At 42.8% G+C, this 20,238-nt stretch overlaps 2 long non-coding RNA genes across 3 annotated transcripts in view; one reads left to right on the forward strand and one right to left on the reverse strand.

The window, feature by feature from the left end:
- Positions 1 to 2,763: 2,763 nt before the first annotated feature.
- LOC124096969 (uncharacterized) lies at positions 2,764 to 18,516 on the reverse strand. 2 transcript variants are annotated; one of them, XR_009227380.1, is made up of 4 exons: positions 18,291 to 18,516; positions 16,701 to 16,821; positions 4,166 to 6,621; positions 2,764 to 3,715 (listed from the first exon to the last, which is right to left on the reverse strand). It is a non-coding gene; the product is annotated as an uncharacterized LOC124096969 (long non-coding RNA). The 2 variants fall into 2 exon arrangements; XR_006853063.2 differs by having other exon boundaries at positions 2,764 to 6,621.
- Positions 17,517 to 20,238, forward strand: part of LOC124096968 (uncharacterized) — a 62,653-nt gene continuing 59,931 nt past the window's right edge. The window contains exon 1 of the long non-coding RNA XR_006853062.2: positions 17,517 to 18,813. This is a non-coding gene — a long non-coding RNA (uncharacterized LOC124096968). The remainder of the gene's footprint in view (positions 18,814 to 20,238) is intronic.

The following is a 20,238-nucleotide window of genomic DNA, read 5'->3' on the forward strand; positions in this document are numbered from 1 at the left end:
TTAGATGTGGTGTCCCCAAAAAGCTCATTGTGAGACAATGCAAAGTTTGGAGGAGAAATGATTGGTTATAGCCTTAACCTAGTCAGTAAATCAACTGAGTGGTAACCAGAGACAGGTGGGATGTGCTCCTGCACTCTCTCTCTCTCTCTCTCTCTCTCTCTCTCTCCTTCCTAATCATCATGTGAGCTGCTTTGCTCTTTGTTATGGTTTGGATGTGAGGTGTACCCCAAAAGTTTACTCCATGTAAGACAATGCAAGAAGGTTCAGAGGAGAAATGATTGGGTTGTAAGAGTCTTAACCCAATCAGTGATTTAATCCCCCATGGATTAACCGAGTGGTAACCGAAGTGGTAGGGTGTGGCTGGAGGAGGTGGGAATTAGGGCGTGGCTTTGGTGTATACATTTGTATCTGGCAAGTGGAGTTCCCTCTCTGCTTCCCAATGACGCGAACTGCTTCCCTCTGCCACCCTCTCCCACCAAGATGTTGAGCCTCACCTTATGCCCTGAGGAATGGAGCAGGCTTTTATGGACTGAGATCTCTGAATCTGTGAGCCCTCAAATAAACTTTTCTTCCTTACAGTTGTTCTGATCAGATCCTTTAGTCACAGCAGTGAAAAAGCTGACTAAAACAGTAGTTGATACTGAACCCAGGTTCAGAGGCTCATCACACAGAAAACCAATATCAAAGAAGAGGCATGGGCTGGGAAGAAAGAAAGGCTTTATTCAGTGGTCAAAGAATGGAGAAGAGGAAGCTCAAATCAGCTTCTCAACACCAAGGTATTGGGGGGTTGTGGGATAGGAATATGGGGAGAAGGATAGGCTAATAAAGGGGAGGAATATACATGTCCTTTCACCCGTTTTCAGAATGGATGAGATCTTCCAGGAACTCAGGTGCCACCTTTTGTCATTCCTTCCGTGGTATCATGTTTTTAGTCATGGAGGCTGATAGGTGTCTTTGGCCTTAAAGGGGAAGGGTGGGGCAGTAGACTTGGTAAGTCTAGGTCAATTTAACCCTGTATAATATAGTTTTGGATAAAACCTCTCAAAGGATCATCTCGTCTACATGCAGTGCTGAGTAAAATCTGACCCAAAGGTTAAGGCAGCACAGGAGACAGATGCAATATGCAGAGATGCCAAGCCTTTCCATTCTGTTCCAGACCCCTGAACATCTGCAGGCCCAAGTGAAGAGCCAGTGTTTTGGCAGAAGTGGCTCTTAGGTCCTCTGAGAGTAATCTAGGCCACCGTTATTATCATAATCCGCATGTCAGGGTGGTGTGATATCCAGCAAGCCAGTGGGGAACTAATAGTGCATTGCCTAGCCATGTTACCTCCAAACTTAGTGATTTATTTTAAGTCAGTTAAGAGCAAGTGAAGCTACAGGGTGTATTTAGGTTTTTCTTGGTAACATAACAAGGCTAGAAAGTCCTACCTACATCAACTGTTACTTGGATTAAGTCATCAAATGCCTATATAAAACATGGTAATTTCTTGAGAGATGGGTGGTGTTAATTCCTTCAACAATTTTCAGACAAATTTTATTAAAGGCAGTCAGCTTCTTTCTTCCCATATATGCTTCTCCCTGGGATGTCATTTCTTACTTCCCAGTTGCTCCTCCTCTCACGGCATCCTCACCCCCCCGACCCCCTCCTACTGAGCAATGAAAATGATTCTCACCAGTTTAACAATGGCCTCAGTGTTGCTGGAACCTTTGGAGACTTTTCCATCCTCAGCTTGCGCAGCTCAGCTCTCGGTGACACTTGAGACTGTGGACCTCAGCTGCTTCTCAAAACACTGGCTGCCTGCGGCATCAGTGAAGCACACTCTCCTGGTTTTCCTTCTCTTTCTTTGTCTGTGCCTTCTGAGTATTGTTTACCGGGTTACCCTCCTCTATGTGATCTCTAAATGTAATTCCTAAAGGCGTTTCCTGTGTTTCTTCCTATAGTCCCTCTATACTCTGTCTTCAGATGAACTCATTCCCAATCATGGCTTCAATGATCATCTATACAAATAATTCACATCTTTAGCCCAATCGAATTCACATCTTTAGCCCAATCTCCCCACCTACTCATGCTGGAGATGAACCTAGGACCTTATACACACTGGACTAGCACTCCACCCCTGAGCTATACCCCCAGCCCCCAATCCTCTCTTTTGAGTCTCAGATTCATACATATTAATAACCCCATTGGAATGTCTAAAAGACATCCCAAACTCAATTTATTTAAAGCCAAGCCCATGACATCCTCAAATTAGCCTTTCTACAGTGAATAATTCCACCATCTATCCAGAAGTGTAGCTTTACCAATCTTAATACCCACTCTCCAGTCTCCCCAAGTCTTGTTTATTTCATCCTACTATTGCTCCAGTCTGACAGTATCCCTCCTAACCCACTACTATCCTAAGCTACCCTCGCCTCTCCCTTGATGATTGATTTACATATGTCCACACTTGTTTCCTCTCCAATTAATTATCCATGGAACCACCACAGTGATGATTTCAAAATATAGTATAACCAGGACACTCCCCTGCTTAAATTCATTCAGCAGCTCCCTGCTGCCCCAATGGTTAACAGCAATATCTTTTCCAAGGCCCACCAGTCCTAAATGATCTCTGTCTCTGCTCCAACATGCCAGTCCCAGCCCCTTTCATCACTCCCTGCTCAGCGGATTTTCTTTTAGTTGTTCCTACTTTTGTGCATCTCCTGTTTGAGGACCTTGGACTGCCAGTTCCTTTACCTAGAAACTCCCCCCTTGCTGTTCACCAAATTAACTGACTTTTGGATCTCAGTTCAAATACTACATCCTCAGGGAGTCTTATTTTCACATTTTTTTGATTAGTTGCTCATGACAATACAATGATCTTGACATGTCATACATTTGAATCAAATGGGGTATGAATTCTCATTTTTCCAAGTGTACAGGTTGCAGAATCACATTGGTTATACGGCCACGTATATACATACAGCAATACTAGTGTCTATTTTATTCACATTTTTTATTGGTAAATTATAGTACATAATGATGGGATTTGTTGTTACATATTCATATATGCGTACAACATAACAATATGATTTGGCTAATATCACTCCTCAGCACTTCCCCTTTCCCTCCCCAACTCTCAGTGATTGGTCCCTTTCCTTTACTGATCTCCCCTTGATTTTCATGAGGTCTCCCCCTAACTTTCTTTTCCTTCTTCTTGTCTAGCTTCTGCATAGGAGAGAAAACATATAACCTTTAATCTTCTGAGTTTGACTTATTTCACTTACATGGTCTCTAGTTCCATTCATTTTCCTGCAAATGACATTATTTCATTTTTATTTTTGGCTAAATAAACTCCATGTGTATATATGCCACATTTTCTTTATCCATTCATTCATTGATGGACACAGAGGCTGTACCCATGGTTTGGTTATTGTGAATTGGTGCTGCCACAAACGTGGGTATGCATGTATCACCATAGTATGATGACTTTAATTCTTTATGATAAACACCAAGGGGTAGTATAGAAGGATCATTTGGTGATTCCATGCCTAGCCTTTTGAGAAACTTTCAGAGATTCTTTCTTAACTTAGAAAAGGCCCCATAGGATGCTGTCATAACTGTCTATATTCTCCTTTCTTAGTTGTTTTCAGTTTATAATTTTATGTTTATTAGATTAATATCTGTCTTTTCTTCTTTATGGTAATACTCATGATGCCTGAATCCATTTCTGTTTTCCTTGCTGTTGAGAGCCACAGCCAAAGGGGCCCCAGCAAACTTCCAGCTGCCAGCAAACTTCCAGCTGCTGGCTGATGATTGGCTCACAGCGGCCCCAGCAACATCTAGCTGATTGGCTCCTCGGCCCCAGCAACATCTAGCTGATTGGCTCCTCTGCGGTGATGCTCATTGGGCTGTTTCCCTGCCCTTTCAGACCACGGAGCTGCTCATTGGGGGACTTTTTTGGCTCCGCCCACGTGACCCAGCCAATCGGCCTCAAGAGCAGGAGGATTGTGGGAGGTGGAGAGAAGCTTGTGTGGGAGAGAGAGGCTTGTGGAAAGCCGGTGGTGGCAGTTGAGGCTCTGAAGGTTTTTCCTGAGAGGCTGTTTTGTTTGGCGTGTGTGGTTCTAAAAATAAAGTTAGTTTCTTTTGACAAGTGGCTCCTGATTGTGCCCAGCCAGACTGCGGCACCTTGCTATAGAATCCCTAAGTAGAGCTAGACACATAGTAGGCACTTGATAACATTTTTTTTTTTTAAAGAGGGAAAACTAAAGATACTTTGTAGCCTGATAGGTTACAATGACAGGGCCTATCAGATAGGGCCCAGTGGAATGGCTTTTGAAATGACTCAGAAAAATAGAGACAATTTTTAAAATTTGTTCTTTTTAGATATATATGACCATAAGGATATAGACAATTTGGCTGGTAGATAATGACAGTGGTGACCTCTGGGCAGGACAGAACAAGGAGGGCATGTCCACAGGAAGCATCCATCCTGTCAGCCTGAACCACATGAAGATGTACACACTAAATTGAGACTCATAAGACTTGCTTTCTAGGTCGAGGTTTGATGCTAATAAGCTGTGTGTTCTTTACCTACTATTATTAATTCAATCTGTAAAATAACAGGGTTGGATTATTATAGCAGCCAGGGTTCTTTGTTGCAAAGCATAAATATTGCCTCTGGGTAACTGAAGCAGAAAATGGATGGATTGAAAGGGGATTGGCCAGCTCACTGGGTTTCCAAGAAGCCTGAAGGTCCAGAGATATCAAGCAGGAACAAGGAAACCTGCACAGGTAAACCAGGACCAGAGACCCCACCAGGATCCAGATTCCAGCAGGGCCACCCTGGCCACTATGCCATTGCACACTGAGTGTCACAGCTTGCACTTGTGCTAGGAATGGGCACCAGACACTCCTGTTGGCACCATCAGCCACATTGCCCTGGGGAGCCGGATGTTACTGCCTTTGCCTCTATCCTCGGAAAGAATTCTCTGCTCTCCCTCCTTCTTTGCGTCATTAACTCCTGACTCAAAAACCTGAGCAGGTGCAGCTGACATTCTGAGCTGGGTCATTTATTAGAGCCCTCACCGCCAGGAGAACTGGGAAAACAGCTTTCTAGAGAAGGAAGTAGGCTCTGCCTCCCAGCTATACTCCAAAGGCAGGTTCAGATTCTGGGCAGCCCATAAACATCAAATGTCCAGTACAAGGTCATCTCTAAGGTTCTCCCAGTCCTGACAATCAATATCTCCACCATCACAAGAATAGACTCAGTGATCACCTTGGTCTCCCTTCCTGTAACCACAGCAGAAAAGTGTGTTCTGAATTCCAAGTTCTTATTTCTAGGTATTTCAGAGATGTGCTCTATATGCCCTTGAATTACATGTTTAATTGAGCCACTGAAGCCAGGGTGTTTTTTTTTCCTGGCTCCACTGCCCTAAAAATAGGGCATTATTGAATAGCCCAATAACCTGGTCCGAGCCCCACACTGCAGCGAGCCTGTGTGTTGGTTCATATTTTTAGTGGGCAGATGCTCTATCTACTGGAGTAACTATTTTTAAACTTACCAAATGTCAATTCTCTCTCAAATGTCAATTCCCATTCTCAAAGACATGCTGGTTTGTTTGTTTGTTTCCCTGGCTGAATTTACTCCTTGATATAAAAGACACATTTGTCACTAATGGTTCTTTTTGGAAAGAAGTAACATTTTTAAAATTCTTGTTCCAACTGTCTTCTTTTTATTTGACTGAGAGCTAGAAGAAGCGATTTTAAAAAAAACGAATTGTGGAAGCACACAGTCCAGGATCTTGGAGTAAATTTATGTACCTGCTTTAAATGCCGTTTCCACCATATTGGCTTTTTTTTTTTTTTTTTTTTTGGCACTTAAAGTAGTCAAGCTGCAGGAGTTTGAAGCAAACTTTATAAAATCATTCAGCGTGAAAAGCTAATTCCGGCTTAATTTGCTACTACTCCAAGGTAGCACAGAGGTGTGAATACAAGAAATGTGACTGATGCTTCAAGACCATCCAGAGATCTTACACTTTTAAATGAATGTTGAACTGCACGGGTAGTCACCTTCAGGAGGCATCTGGCAATATGTATTTCAGCGCAGAGCATTTTGGGTGTTGCTTTCCTAGCTGAAGATCAGGCTCTTGAATGTCCTCAGAAACAGCAAAACTATGTGCTTGTGGGAGCCAAGGGAAAGCTCAGGAGAGGTGCTGTCCAAACTGAACAGTGGCTGTTGGGGAGGCACAGGTGTGGAGCGAGTGAAGGGCATGAGCTTCAGAATCAGACGACTGAGTTAGCATCCTCTCTCCCCCTTACAAGCTTGGCCGTGCTGCTCAAGGCTCAGTGCATCAGATTCTTCATGTGTGAAATGAAGGAAGTTACACTTTCTTTTCGGGGTTGTTGTGAATATTAAATGAATTAATGTGTGCAGAGTTTTAGCACCTTGGAAAAATTCAGAAAGTGTTAATACTCTTCTTTACTGCACAATTCTTCTTAAGACGCTTGGTCTCCAGTCAATGGGAACGGATTTGCTTTTCCGCTTTCAGGTCTCCTTGTCTTTCTTGACGCTCTCCACATCCTTCCCTTCCTGTTAAATGCAGCTTCTCCTGGCTCTGTATGTCCAAAGCCTATTTCAAGGTCTGGTTCAAATAAAAATGATATTAATCAAAAGAACGGTTGGGCAATTTGCTTAAGGTCTCACAACTCTCAAGCACAGTAGAGCCAGAACTTTGGGCCCAGGATGTCAGAGGCCAGTGTCTATACTCTACAGTGTCTACATTACATGAGGCTAAGTTACCCATGAGTGTCAATCTCTCTTATTGGATATGGGAAATGAAAAACCCCAAAATAATGAGGCCCAAGGAAAAGGAATGAAAAAGAAAGCCATACATTGATAGCTTTCATCTCTCCCAAGATAAATCATTTTCAGATGCTGGCCACAGGCAGGGAGAACGTGTTTCATCAAGTCTAGAAGGATAGTCTCTATGAAACACTGATTTTTCTGATATAAATCCTCTCCAGGTGCTGGCCACCAACCCCCAACCCCCAAACCTAAATTCTTGAGCACCCAATAACATGCTCACTAACACCCACAACCTATATAAGCCCAGTCCCCTCCTTTGTTCAGTGGCTCATTTTTCACCAGGAGAGTGGGTCCCCATCAGAACCATGACTCCATTCCTGAATAAAGGTTTTTGGCTGATTCGTGCAGTTTGCGTCCAGCCCTGTCTCTTTGAGCTAACATCTCTGCCTTCAAATTCTACCTTCTTTAGGAAGCTTTCCAGATTCCTCATTTAGAAACACTGTCTTCCAGCATTTGAATTTCATATATGCCATTTACAAAGCTTTCCTAATGAAACATTTCACATGATAAACCTGCTTCTAGTTACTGGTCTCATCTTCATGCTAAAGAGAATGTGTCCACTTAGAGGATTTTTTTGTTTGTTTTTATAGTACTCTTCTTGCATAATCTGTTGTAGATGTTCAATCATATTTGTTGAGTAAACAATTTTAGACTTTTTTTTTTTGAGGTGTTGGGGATTGAACCTCATGCATGCTAGGGAAGTACTCTATCACGGAGCTCCATCCTCAGACCAAGTAAGTGATTTAAAAACACAAATCTGATCATATTTCCTCTGCTTAAAATGTTCTCTTTCCTTTAGGGTAAAAACTAAAATCCTCGACATGGCCAGAAGGTCCTAGGTGATGAGTCCCCCAAGTCCCCTGCTTCACTGGGTACCGCACCCCCTGGCTCTCTGGTATGCAGCCCGCAGTGGCTTCTGTGCACTCTTTTCGTCACCTAACCCCTCGGGACCTTTCCTGGGAAGTCGGGGGGTCTTTCCCCATCTTGGCCTTGACTCCTGTTCCACTGTTCTGTTGACAAATTCTTATTCCATTACCTTCAGCCACCTGGGGAGACACCCCTGCCTTGCCTGAGATTCTGGCCAGTCCTGCCCAGCCCTGTGAGACAGACCAACACTGTGGCCCTGTCTGTGCCCTCCCTCTCCTGGTGGGAAGGTCAGACTGGCTGACACTGGGGGGTCTGGCCTGAACTTTGCAGGGGCTCTGGGGCAACAGAGGCCACTTGTTCAGTGGAGTGCACCCTGTCACAGAGGAGGCCAGCTCTGATTCCATGCCGAAGATTCATCCCGGCAGGAGCATTTTCTGAAGGGACTTATACCCTTCATTCCTCCTTGGCTCATACATTCTGACTGCCAGCAGGCCTGGCTCCAAGCCACCTTGGCAGAGAAGAATTTTTATAGTCTGTTTAGTTTAATTTTATTTTCACCCAAATTCCCAATTCCAGGCAGAAATATTTCTCAAACAGCTTTTGTAACTTGGGGAGAAAACATGGGGGAACTGTGCAGGGCAGGAAAGAGATCCAGACATGGACACTTCAGTTGTAAATGAATCAGTTCTTAAGTTTTACAATAATAGGTGACATTTATTAAATATTGCTAGGTCCCAAGTATTGTACTAGGAATTTGTACAAATAACAACTCATTTACTGTTCTTAATTATAGCCTTTTGAGTTAGGTCCTAGTATTTCCCCCACTTTGTAGATTAGAAAGTTGAGGCTGGAGGTTAAGAAACTTGCCTAAGGCTAGGCAGTAGCAGAGGGTAGGGGAACACATGCTGATTATTTTGCCTCTGAGATAAGAATATCCAATTACATTATGGTTTGCAGTGTAGGAGGCCAGCAAAGAATAATCATCCAAACCACGGATGCTAGAGAGATCTGAGCACAGTTCCCAATATTCCCCAAGTGTTCACATGTCAGTAATTATGTTTTATTTTCATTATTTTTCCCTTTCCACATTTTTTATTGGTGCATTGGGATTTGTTGTTATATATTCATGCATGTACAGAATATAACACTAGAATTTGGCCAATATCACACTCTAGCTCGTCTTCTCTCTCTCTTTACCTTCCACAACCTTGGTCCCTTTCTCAACAGATCTTTTTCTTTTTCCTCTCTAGCTTCTGCATATAAAAGAAAACATAGAACCCTTGATCTTCATTTTTTTAATGGATGAATAAAACTCATATGGATTATTCATACACACACACACACACACACACACACACACACCATATTTTGTTTATCCAGTCATCCATTGATGGACACCTAGGCTGATTCCATAGTTTGGCTATTGTGAATTGTGCTGCTATGAACATGGTATGCGTGTATCACTATCATACGATGACTTCAATTCTTCAGGATAAATACCAAGGAGAGGTATAGCTGGATACTAAGGTGGTTGCATGCCTAGTCTTTTGAGGAACCTCCATACTTATTTCCATAGTGCTTACATGAATTTATAATGCCACCAAAGGTGTAAAAGTGTTCCTTTTTCTCTACATCCTCTCCAGCATTTATCATAGTTTGTATTCTTGATGACTGCCATTCTGACTGTTGTGAGATGAAATCTCAGTGCGGTTTTGATCTGCATTTCCCCCTAATTGCTAATGACATTGAACAGTTTTTCATATATTTGTTGGCCATTTGTATTTCTTCTTCTGTGAAGTGCTTGTTCAGTTCCTTTGCCCATTTATTGATTGGGTTATTATTATTATTTTTTGGTGTTTTCTGAGTTCATTGTATATTCTAGATATGAATTCTCTGTCCAAAGAGTAGAGAGCAAAGATTTTCTCCCATTCTGTAGGTTCTTTCTTCATGTTCCTAATTGTTTTCTTTGCTGTGCAGAAGATTTTTAACCTGATGTCATCACATTTACTAATTCTTGGCATATTAATTCTTGAGCTTTAAGAGTCCTATTGAGGAAGTTAATGCCTATGCCTATATTCTGGACTGTTGACCCACCAGTTTTGTCTAGAAGTTGCAAAGACCTAATTCATAGGTCTTTGATCCATTTTGAGTTGATTTTTGTGCAGGGTGAGAGAGAAGGGCCTAGTTTCCTTCTTCTACATATAGATAACCAGTTTTCCTAGCACCATGTATTTTAAAAGGCTGTCTTTTCTCCAGTGTGTGTTTTTGGATCCTTTGTCAAAACCCAGCTGACTGTATATGTGTGGGTTTGAGTAGTTATGTTTTAGATGCTTATTCTCGTTTGCTGGGAAAGCAGCCTGGTATAAAGGGGAGAATATGAACTTTGGAGTCACAGACGCTTCTGTTTGGAGCTGAATTCAACTCTTTCTATCCACACAAGCCTAGTTCAATTTATGGAACTGACTCTGTTTTCTCATTCTTAAAATGGTGTGTGATTCATAACTCAGGGCAATGAAGATGAGTAAAGTAACATAATGAGTCTCCTTATACTGGGCCTCGTGGCAGATAGGACCTATAAATGGTAGGTATTAGTAAGGTGCTGATATGAAGGGATGTCCTCAAATACTATGATTAGCCCCTCTGCTATATTTTATTATTAGCCAACAAGTCCACAATTATTTTATTTGCATTAAGACTTGCTGTCTCTGGGAGGCCTATTAAAAATAAAATATCTTAATTAAAAATAAAATATCTTTGAGGAAAAGAATCAAGCTATGATCATTCTAAATTATTGTCTTAATTTGTAATTAAGCTCTATATTACACAAGCTCCCTGGGAAGGAAGATGGTAACTTGTAAAAATGTCTTAAATTAGGGCTGGGGATGTTGCTCAAGTGGTATTGCACTCACCTGGCATGCTCGAGGCACTGGGTTCGATCCTCAACACCACATAAAGATAAAATAAAGATATTGTGTTCACCTAAAACTAAATAATAAATATTTTTTAAAAAAATCTTAAATTAATAATAGTAACAACAGCTGCTTCCATTTAGTTGGGTTCTATTATGTCTCCTTGTCTTTTATTTTACTGTTAATCCTTTTAACCACTTTGTGGTGAATGACATTATTGTCACTTGATTTATGAGGCAGGAAGAGAATAAACAACAGACTAAAGACACCTGAGAGTAAGTGGGGGATAAAGGATCTTGATCCAAGCCTCAGTGCAAAGCCCAGCCTTCCTAGGAAGCCTTTCCAGTCTCTCTCGGGCCTGGCCACCTCATTTTTGGTAAAATATCCCAAATAAATGACTTAAAATGAAGTCATTCATTAAAACAAAACAAAAAGCCAAACCTTGGTATAGATACACTCTCTTCCCCACCTAGCTCTATGACCCCGGATTGGGAGGTGAGAGGCGGGCCTCCACATTGACATCATGTACAGGGTGTTAGAAGACAAATGCATGGATTATGTCAACAGGACATCTGATACCATGTTTGGTAAAAGGAATGGCATTCAAAATAGGACCACAGAGCATGTAAACACTGCTCAAAGTTAGACAGAATTGACGTCTGTATATTAATGAGGATGAGAAATATTTATAAAGTTATGCTTCTTGGCTTTTTGGGCAGAGCAGTGTAAATATTGCATGCAGTTAAAAAAAAAAAGAAAAGAAAAGAAAATATATTGAACCAAGTTGAAAACTGTCTAGATTTACATAGTAAAACCAGCTTCTTCTAAACACTGAAACCAAAAATAATTACTCTCTTAAGAGGGATTCTTTTATTTCCTGGAAGTTTAGAACTTTTAGGGGGATTAAGAGAGTGACAGAGGAACTCTACATTTTTGCAATATTTTACAAAACGAGATAGAAATTGTACATTTTAACTGCATTATTTTATCCCTTTGTAATAGGATATTGTGGGCTCTGTCACGGGATCACCTGGCATTGTTGCCCACATGCTCTTGATGCTGGGAAAGTCAGCCTCTTATATTTCCTTGACTGTGACACAGATTAATAATAATCCCACCTCAATGGGATGCTGCCTGGCACAGGGTAAAGTTTCCACAAACATTTGCTATTATTAAACCATAAAACTGCTTGGCTTTGATGTAGAATTATATGAGTTCAGCACTAATTTTGTTATCTCAAGGAAATCAGAAGTGTTGACCCACACTTGTACAAGATTTTTTTTTAAATTTCATTTTTTAAAATTAAAGCATTATAGTTATACTTAGTATTTGGGTTGCTTTTGACAAAATTATATTGTATAAGGTTCTAATTGCCAAAATATGAGCAAATGGATTAACTGTGAGTAAAATGCATTTTCATCAATAAAACTTTTCAAAAATATGGGTGAGAAGGAGAGTGGGGAAGAAAAATAACAAAAATCCTTTCTGACAAAATTTAAGGGTGAATATACAAGACACGATAAGTTTTATTAAGGTCAAGAAAAGGCCCTGTGTGATAGGGCATGCCTGTAATCCCAGTAACTTGCAGGAGGATTGCAAGTTCAAAGCCAGCCTCAGCAACTTAGCAAGGTCCTAAGCAACTTATGGACACCTTGTCTCAAAATAACAAATAAAAAGAGCTGGGGATGTGGCTCAGTGGTTGAGTGCCTCTGGGTTCAATCCCTGGTACAAAAAAAAAAAAAAAAATTACAAGAAGAACTCCAAGTTTTGCAGAATCAGAGAGAGAGAAGGTCAAGTTTTGCTGAGGCCTGACCCTTCTTGAAAACAGATCTTTCTCCTCCTCCAGCTCTGTGCTATGGGGTTTCGAAACCTGAGCCCAAACCAGGACTGCAGGGGTGAAGATGTGTTTTGGAAGGCGGTTGTGCAAGGTACAAGTTAGTTGGGGCTCCCCATCCCTGGGAAGTCTGGTGAACTTGACCTGTACCCACAGTCTGTGTGACATCAGCAGTCCTCTGGCTCTGGTTTCTTTCTCCATCTCCCTGCTATGTGCTGCCAGCACTGAGTCCATTTAGAGGCAAAGTTTAGCCCTTCCCACTAAGTTCCACTAACAACCCACAAGCACCAATTCTTTCACAAGCTCTGTTATGCTGCTGAAGGTGAATGGAGGTAGATTTTTGTGGTTCAGGGTCACATCACATCCATATAGCCATCTGCCTGCTCCCAAATTCATGACCTTCATTTTTCTGGCTTCGTATCTTCTCCTCCCTCTGACTCATATACAAATCCTCACCCCACACCCCGTCTCACATGGAGGAGACAGCCCGACCCAAGCACTTATCCATATATTTTGTCAACAAAGACAGTTTACCCATCCTAGAGGAAGTCTGATCAAAATATTTTTACATTTGTATTACGGTTATGAGTCTTAGGCCAAAACAACAAAATGACTGCTTATAAATAATATCTCATTAAAAAATATAAAAATGCTTATAAATAAGTACTGGTCTTTCAGTAGAGTTTTGATAAATTAGACCTTAGCAGTGGCAAGGAACTGGGACCAACAGGAAAGCAGGATGGACCTCTGAAGAATCTTAGTGGGAGATATGCTCCATGGAAGGCATCTTTTGGGAGGGTCATTCTAGTAGTTCTAAGGGAAACAAGAGGGGTGGGAAAGCAGAAGCAAGACAGCCACAAGAAGGAGACAGCTTGTCTTTTAAATTTAGAGACAGGGTCTTGCTAAGGGCCTTGCTGAGTTGCTGAGGCTGGCTTTGACCTTGGAATTCTCCTGCCTCAACCTCCCCAGCCACTGGGATTATAGGCGTGTGCCACTGCACCCAACCGGAGACAGCTTATAGGAGAAAGTGGCATAGAGAATGGATTCAGGAGGTTGAGCTTATAGAAGTTAGTGACCAATGGATGGGAGAGGGCAGGGAGACAATCAAGAATGAGGGGAACCAACCAGTCCCAGTTTGCCTGATTTTACCTATTTTCCTATGTCCTGTGAAACCCGTCAGTTCTAATCAAATCAACACGATTGGTCTTTTAGGCTTGTGACTTGAAGAGTAGGGGTTTAGCAATGCTAGTCACTAAAGTGAAGACCCTAAGGGATTGAGGGGGTTTGGATAATGGGCAGCAAAATGCATAGGTGGAATAAGTTCCAGTGTTCTACAGCACAGCAGGGTGACCATAATTTACTACAACTTATTATATATTTGATAAAGAACTAGAAGGGAAGAGTTTGAAATTTTAAGGTTCCCAATTTCATTTCTCAATGTAAAGAAATGATAATCAGGGGCTGGGGCTGGGGCTCAGTGGTAGCGTACTTGCCTGGCATGTGTAAGGCACTGGGTTCGATTCTCAGCACCACGTATAAATAAAAATAAAGGTCTATCAACCACTAAAAAGAATGATAATCATGTAGAGGAAGTAGGAATGCTAATTATCTTGAGTTGATGCCGCATTGTAAACATGTATCACACTGAGACCCATGAATATGTACAGCTGTACATGTCAATTAAAAATTTAAAGCCAGGTGTGGTGGTGTAGACCTATAACCCCAGCAATTTGGGTGATTGAGGTGGGCAGTTAGCAAATTCAAGGCAAGCCTGGGCAACTTAGTGAGACTCTGTCTCAAAACAAAATAAAAAGGGTTGGGGATGTTGCTCAGTGGTACAGTGCTTCTCTAGCATGTGCGAGGTCCTAGGTTCAATCTCTAGCATGCATCTATCTATCTATCTATCTATCTATCTATCTATTCATCCGTTGTCCTCTCCCTCTCCAAAAAGGACGTAGATTCTTAGTGGAATGATAGGGCAGGTTGTGATATTCAAGTCATGGTAACAGCCTGGTGCTGGTAGCCAGCAGCAAAGGCTCAGCAATAATAAACCTACAATCATAACTACCACCTAACAAAAGTAGCTAAGCTTACTGAGCACTTTCTGTGCGCCTGGCCTAGTTCTAACTTTGTTAGAGCTTTTGTTGCATTTTCTCTCTCATTTGATCCCCAGAGCAACCTTATAAGAGGGGAATTATTACTTCCATTTGACAGATGAGAAAACTGAGGCGAAGAGATGATAGGGAACATATTTTCTTTAAGAATCAAAAGTGGAGGTGCCGACTGAGAACATCTCTGGCTGAAGATGTTCACTGAGACACATCTACAGTACTGAAGTTATCAGAAACTCCTAAGTAGGAGGCAAACAACTACGCCAATCTGAATACACCTCTAAAAATGAGTAGGCACTCCATTGTCCCTGTCTGCTTTGGAGAGAAAGGGAGCCATGCTGCTCTATTTCTCTGATCTGCAGAGGCTCTGGCTGTGCCAGTCTTGTCCTTCAGGCCTCTCTTATCTCACTGCAGAAAGTGAGAGCAAAGACGGGGGTGGAGGAGAAGCTGGGTGTTGGGGACAATGGTACCGAGCAGCTGTGGTACCTTGGGGAAGTGGAAGAGAGAAAAAGGGAAATTTTAAAAGACATTTTCTTATTGTGTGAATCCCCTTGATGGTTTAAGAAAGTATCATCAAAGGGTGTGAGTTCTGTAGAAATCAACTTTTGGTTGCTGGGCTGGGTTTTTGAGACAGTGGCAGGTTTTGAGGCGGGGCTGGGGGAATGGCTTTCCTTGTGTTGCTGCAGCGGCATCACAGCGTCAGAGTGTGACCAGCTGTAAGGCAGACAGGGCCCTAGGAACCATGCGCAGGAAGAGCAAGAGAATCACTAGTGCAAGAACTTCTCATGTGCCAGGTTCTGGGACCCAACTCAAACAGGGATAAAGTACAGCCCTGGCCTGCCGGGAGCATCTAGCTTAGCAGAGGAGACAGACAGTTTCACCGTCATGTAGTAAGAGGATTGATTGGTCTTGGTCTACGCAGCAGACTGCACAGGCCAGAAGGAATTCCACATAGCTTGGTGGCAGATGAGGTTATACTGTCAAACAAGGCTCCTTGAAGGAAACAGCAGCTGAACTAAGTCTTGAGGGAAGAGAGAAGGCAGGAGGGAGAAGATGCTCAAGAACAATATGGCGAGAACTGGAATAGTACTCCAAGGGAATTAGGAGCAAGTCGATGTGGCTAGAAGCAAAGACTGAGACGGGGGTGGGAGCTGATGGGGCTGAGGAGAAAGCAAGGACAAGAGCAGAAAGGCCACATGTAGGGCCTGGGGCATCCTCTAGCCAGCAGAGCCTCAGAAGGACTTTGAAGCAAGGGTGTACCTAGCCAGATCTGTCTTTTAAAGGAAGCCTTCTGGAGGCCATTGTGGGGAGAGAGGCTCTCCTGGGATAGCAGCTGGGGAGGCTGCTTGAAGTGGCACAGAGCACGGGCTCACGGTGTGGCTTGCCTGTTTCCCTGGGCAGTGAATGCCGCCTCTCTGAGTTTTAATTTCTTGCTTTAAAAAGGAGATAACAAAACGTACCTTGAAGGATTTTGAAAGAATAATTGTTAAGTGCTTGACACAGTAACTTGAAAATGGGAAATATTGCTTAGCTTCGGCAAGAGAGGACAGCATCAGAAATAAGAAAGAGGTAGAACAGAGCTTCAGAAGAGGGATCCGATTCGAGAGAAATGGAAGAAATTCTACGGTTTTACCAGTGGAGGTGGCACATGGGGGTTAAGGGACAGAGAGATACCTCATCAGGATCTATTACTATTCTTTGGTTATTTGCATCTTTAGTTATTAACAAAAGAAAATCAGTTCTGACTGATTTCAGCAAAAAGAAAAGTTAGTGGAAGAAAATGGCCCAGCTCAGAATCAAGTGAAAAGTTCATTAGCCAGACCTCAAAAAAACAACAACAACAACAAAAACAAACAAACAACAACAACAAAACCAGGAAAGGGGCGGTTCCAGGGTCTGAGCTGTAGGAAGTGACACAGGTTGGAATGAACCTGTGTCATCTGTGTTATGTCCTCATCTCCCTTCACCCAAGAGCTGATTGGCCTTGACTGGATTTGACCATGTAAAACACAATGAACTACGTTTTGGGAGAGATGGGTCTCCCAAAGGACTTCAGCCGCTGTTATTAGGAGAAGAGGGCAATGGAGGGACAGAAGGAACTGATCTCCTGAGAGTCCTCCTCATACTTCCTCACCTTGCACCCTGTTCTCTGTTTACCAAGAAGGGGAGATGGAGGATGGATTCCATGGCGAAGTCTCTGAACTTGGTTTTCTGTGTGGACATGTAACGCAGGCTGCGGTAGAGTCACAAGAGACCTGGGAGGGAGGGAGAGAAGTGGAAGTTGTGAGCTGACCAGGGGAGAGGGGAGATGAGATGGCCCGGGTACAGCACCAAAGGAGAGACCCCTGGAGAAATAAATGCTGAGCCAAAGAGAAAGTGTTTTTTAGAACCTGAGAAATAATGGTTTGGAAGATAGGAGGGGACCCAGGAGACGGTGGAAGTAGAATTTCAAGGACGTCAATTGGGGTGAAGCAGCCATTCCAATTTTGAGGGGACTCTCCCAATTTTAGTCCTGAAAGTTCCCTATCCTACTAACGTTGTCCATCCTGAACCAACTAGGATGGTTGGTGGTGCAGTCTGTGGCGTGAGAGTCAAGTGCAATAGCGGGTGTGCTGTGAGCCCCGAAAACCAGCTGTGGGCATTGGCAAGGAGGGAAGAGTGCTGGATGTGGCCGGAGCTGTCTGGCTGGGCGAAGGAGGCAGGGAGACACCTCCTCAGGATGGATTACTGTTTTTGGTTATTAACATCTTTGGTTATTAGCAAAAGAAAATCAGAGGCTGTGACAGTTCAAGAATGAAGGGCCAAGGAGGAAGCAATGGAGAGTGATGATGGGTCTGTCCAGGGCATTCACTGGGAAGGGAGGGAGGCACTTAGAAGCTGGGCTGTTGGCTCCTACAGGATCCAAGGAGGGTACTTAGTCATTTGGCTTGGTTATAGGATGGGAGGAACTTGAGCAAGTTTATAAGCATATTGAAAGTAGAGGAAGACAGCAGGGTTGGTTGCTGGAGAGAAGAGAATGTTCATGCTCAGGAACCGGGCCTCCAGGGAGCAGGGGTTAAAGGGACAGCCACTAGGTGGACCGAGGAAAGATGACACATTTGGGTGCAGCTGTAAGCTCTTGCAGCAGGAGAGAAGGTGTAGGGGACACGTGCTTTGTTGCTTCTATTTCCTTAAAGAAGTCATTCAGGGAGTGTGTATTAGAGGGTGAGGAATTATAGGAATGGGGTACAAGTGTGGGGTGGGGTGGACCACCATACATCAGCAATGGCTGTCAAGGCCTGGGTCAGCTGAGGGTGTGGCCTGTGCTGACATTTTCTCAGTAGCCTATAAGGAGCTGGACACAGGGGTGAGGACCAACAGAGGCAGGTGAGGCAGGAATGCAGGGTTGGTGAGGAGGTAGAGGATAGTGTTCCCTTAAAGGACAAACCAACATTGGGCTGAGCTTGGGCTGCAAGGAGGGAACAGAAAGGGGCCTGTGAGATTTGGAGTAATAGGGGGAAATCAAAGGCAAAGAGAATCAAAGGCAATCAAAATGGCCTGTAGGGGCAGTACTGCTGTGCCACTTGACCTTGAATAAGTAATTTCACCTTTCTGGGCCTTGGTCCCCCACCCCCACCCCTATAAGATTACCTAACCACTGTGGTACTCTCCAGCTCTACCCATGTATGGCTGCAAACCAGCATATCCCAGCCTCTCCAGCCTCCGGGTGAAGCACTTTCTGTACCTTCTATGCTGGAGCTGCTGAGCCAGTGTGAATCATTTTCTGCTCTGAAGGAATCAACCGTGGGGAACAAGATGTAAGATTTCAGTTCACAGAGGCTGGGTGCCAAGCCAGCGTTTCAACTGACCTGGCCAAAAGTTCACCTTCAGATTACTTTGCCTCAGGGGTCTCAGTAAACATTAACCAACACCTCAGATGACCCTGGACAAGCTATGGAAACAATCCACCCCTTTATGTACTCAACTGCCAGATGGTGACATGCGCAGCATGGTGGTGAAGTGGAACCAGACTGGACATGGGAATAAAGGAACGAACAGAAATGATTATTCCTGGAAAGGCCATCGCCCCAGGCTGGATTTCCCAGAAACAGAACCTAAGACGGGGAGTCCTGTTCATGGGGGTTTATAGGGAGAATGCTCCAAGGAGAAGGGAGGGAGGAAGCAGAATAAGGCAGGGGAGAAGAGTTGAGCAAGAGTGTGGGTCCCTCTGGAATCCTGGAGAAGATCTGGAGCACGGCTTGTGCAGAGTGAGTCTCACATGGACTAAGGCAGTGAGTCGTTCATACCCAGATTTCAATCAGTCCTTGGCCAAGGTCTGTGAACGAGTGAAATAGGGGTCAAAGCAGTGAGAGTGGACTTGTTTGACCCAGGGAAACTTTGTGCAGAAGAGGGCAGCAGGATTTTACCAGCAATACTCACTTGTAGTGGGTGGAAAGAAGGCACCTGCAGGACGAGCTGTAGCTACCTCACAAATAGTAAGCAGAAATTGTATCTCTGCATTTGTAGTTTAAAGGAAATGACATGTAGATAGAAATAAAACAAAACAAAAGGTAATTTTTATCCTACCACCCATACAGATTAAAAAGCAGTTTGAAAGTCATACTTTAATGCACATTTATTACATGACAGTTCCTTTGGGTCAGGAGTCCAGGCATGTCTGTCTGTCTTCCTTCCTTCCTCCTCCTCCTCCTCCTCCTCCTCCTCCTCCTCCTCCTTCTCTTTCCTGTCAGTACTAGAGATTGAACCCAGGACCTCTCACATGCTAGGCAGGCTCTATAGCACTGAACTACATCCCCAACCCTCTGAAAGTCATTAATCAATTCATAAATGTTATTCACCATCTCAGTGATGAACAGTAAAACTGCTCTCACCCCTTTCCACACATCAACCAAGAATGAATATCCTTAGTATATAGTTTCCATAAATCAATAAAAACCAAATTCCTTATAGTTACATAGATAGATGATCTAATCAACTGTCTACCAAAAAGGAAATACAAATATCTATCAGGAATTTGTAAAAACAAACCATTGAGTTTTAGTGACAAAGAAACAAAAGAAGGAATATACACAGTTCACCTATTAAATTATAAATACTTTAAAATTAGAGCACACAAAGCTGGAAAGTATCAGGAGAGATAGGTGCTCTCTACATAGCCAGTGGCAATATAGATTGGTCTAAATAATCTCAAAAAATAATTTTTTAGTATGTTCATGGAATTTAAAAATGTTTAAACGCTCTGATTTTTTTACTTTTACTCTCAAGAATATGTCCTAAGAAAATCATGTGAATGTTACATTATCATTATATAATGGAACTGAGAGGTTGCCATGTGGTAGGCATCATGCTCAGTGCATTAACAGGCATTACTGTACTTCATTTAGCCCACAAACTGTTTATGAGCTGGGTACTTTCAGGAAGTCTTTTTTTTCAGGAGAAGAAATTGAGGCTTAAGGAAGTTGTAAAAGTTATGAATATTGTGAATAAGTGGGGAAGTTTGGATTATCTGACTTTGTGGGCCCCAAGTATTTTTACTTAATCTATGGGTTCATTAATAAATGGGTCTAAGAAGAGGAGAAACCTAGCTTTTTCTTTTTCCCTTTTTTTAAACAAAATAATTAAACCAGGCTAACTATTCTTTGCTCCTTTGATCAGAGAACCTCAGCAGTGTT

This window comes from Marmota monax, unplaced genomic scaffold (genome assembly GCF_021218885.2).
Source record: "Marmota monax isolate L192 unplaced genomic scaffold, Marmota_monax_Labrador192_F-V1.1 WCK01_AAM20220418_F8-fsc00023, whole genome shotgun sequence".
Taxonomy (NCBI): domain Eukaryota; kingdom Metazoa; phylum Chordata; class Mammalia; order Rodentia; family Sciuridae; genus Marmota; species Marmota monax.